This window comes from Ovis aries, chromosome 2 (assembly GCF_016772045.2).
Source record: "Ovis aries strain OAR_USU_Benz2616 breed Rambouillet chromosome 2, ARS-UI_Ramb_v3.0, whole genome shotgun sequence".
NCBI lineage: Eukaryota > Metazoa > Chordata > Mammalia > Artiodactyla > Bovidae > Ovis > Ovis aries.
The window spans coordinates 49,634,278-49,636,837 of record NC_056055.1 but is presented as its reverse complement, the minus strand read 5'-3'; positions in this window follow the sequence as shown (position 1 = coordinate 49,636,837).

Here is a 2,560-nt window from a genome sequence, read left to right as displayed (position 1 = left end):
GAAAGCTGGGCGCTGGGGCGGGGCGCGCCCAGTTCCGGCGGGGAAAGGCGGGTAGCAGGGCGCCGCACGCAGGCCGGCTGGAGGCGTGGGATGGTGGGGGCGGTGGCGGGTACGGCCGCAGCATCAGCACCCTGAGGACTGCGCAGTGCCGTCCAGCCCGGCTGCCCCGCAGTGAATGAATGCTCGCTCAGGCCTGGGCTCCCGGCTCAGTGTCTGGCCCAGAGGCAGCCACAGCAGAAACGAGGGTCACATCGAATGGGCTACCCGGAAGGAGGTGGGCTTCCCCGCTAAGTGACCCTTGTCTTGATCAGGAAAACTGCAGCCCTGTGGGTGGGACCAAAGTTGGCTGTGGCCTTCTGGGATGTTGCGCATTACCTACACTTTTCATTTTCCCATAATTCTCTCTTGCCCTTTCCCCAGTAGAATTAACCATTCCTGCAATTGTGAGAAACCGTTCTGGAAACTCCAGTTGCCCCCACGCTAAAGTCTCAGCTTCTATGGAATGTCAGTTGGCATTATGGAAGTTCCTCAAAAAATTAAAAATAGGACTATGGTATGATCCAGCAATCCCACTTCTGGGTGTGTATCCAAAGAATATGAAGTCAGAATCTCTGAGGTATCTGCACTCCCACGGTCACAGCAGCACTATTTACAATAGCCAAAATATGGAAACAACCCAGGTGTCCATCAATGGATCACTGGAGAAAGAAGATGTGGTATATGTATGTATGCTGCTGCTGCTGCTGCTAAGTCACTTCAGTCATGTCCGACTCTGTGCGACCCCACAGACGGCAGCCCCACCAGGCTCCCGTCCCTGGGATTCTCTGGGTTGCCATTTCCTTCTCCAATGCATGAAAGTAAAGTGAAAGTGAAGTCGCTCAGTGGTGCCCGACTCTTAGCGACCCCATGGACTGCAGCCCACCAGGCTCCTTCATCCATGGGATTTTCCAGGCAAGAGTACTGGAGTGGGGTGCCATTGCCTTCTCCATATGTATGTATAGTGAAATGTTATTCAGACTTAGAAAGGGAAATCTTACCATTTTCTAAATAAATGAGCCTAGAAGACATTATGCTAAGTGAAATAAGCCAGATGGAGAAAGACAAATACTGTACCGTATCTAAATATGTGGAATCTAAGGGAAAAAAAAAGTCAAACCCATAGGAACAGAGAGTAGAAAAGTGGTTGCCAGGGGCTGACAGAAAAAGGTAGGGTGGGGGAAAAGGGCACAAACTTTAAGTTACAGAACCCATAAGTTCTGGGGACTTAATGTACAGCATGGTGACTGCCATTAATAACACTATATTGTATACTTGAAATGTGTTGAGACTGGCTCTCAAATGTTTTTCAGTTCAGTTAGTTCAGTTGCTCAGTCGTGTCCGACTCTTTGCGATCCCATGAATTGTAGCATGCCAGGCCTTGCTGTCCATCACCAACTCCCAGAGTTCACTCAAATTTATATCTATCGAGTCGGTGATGCCATCCAGCCATCTCATCCTCTGTCGGCCCCTTCTCCTCCTGCCCCCAATCCCTCCCAGCATCAGAGTCTTTTCCAATAAGTCAACTCTTCGCATGAGGTAGCCAAAGTATTGGAGTTTCAGCTTTAAGCATCAGTCCTTCCAAAGAACACCCAGGACTGATCTCCTTTAGAATGGACTGGTTGGATCTCTTTGCAGTCCAAGGGACTCTCCAGAGTCTTCTCCAACACCACACTTCAAAAGCATCAGTTCTTTGGCACTCAGCTTTCTTCACAGTCCAACCCTCACATCCATACATGACCACTGGAAAAACCATAGCCTTGATTAGATGGACCTTAGTTAGCAAAGTAATGTCTCTGCTTTTTAATATGCTATCTAGGTTGGTCATAACTTTCCTCCCAAGGAGTAAGCGTCTTTTAATTTCATGGCTACAATCACCATCTATAGTGATTTTGGAGCCCCCCGAAATAAAGTCTGACACTCTTTCCCCATCTATTTGCCATAAAGTGATGGAACAAGATACCATGATCTTAGTTTTCTAAATGTTGAGCTTTAAGCCAACTTTTTCACTCTCCCCTTTCACTTTCATCAAGAGGCTTTTGAGTTCCTCTTCACTTTCTGCCATAAGGGTGGTGTCATCTGCATATCTGAGGTTATTGCTGTTTCTCCCTGCAATCTTGATTCCAGCTTGTGTTTCTTCCAGCTCAGCGTTTCTCATGATGTACTCTGCAAATAAGTTAAATAAGCAGGGTGACAATATGCAGCCTTGATGTACTCCTTTTCCTATTTGGAACCAGTCTGTTGTTCCATGTCCAGTTCTAACTGTTGCTTTCTGACCTGCATATAGGTTTCTCAAGAGTCAGGTCAGGTGGTCTGGTATTCCCATCTCTTTCAGAATTTTCCAGTTTATTGTTCTTATCATGCACAAAAATGGTAATGTGAGGTGTTGGATGTGTTAATTAACTTGATAGTGATGACCATTTCACAGTATATTTATATATTAAGTCATTACCTTGTTCACCTCAAGAAATCACGAGCAACATAAATATATACAATTTTTGTCAATCATACCTCAATAAAGCTA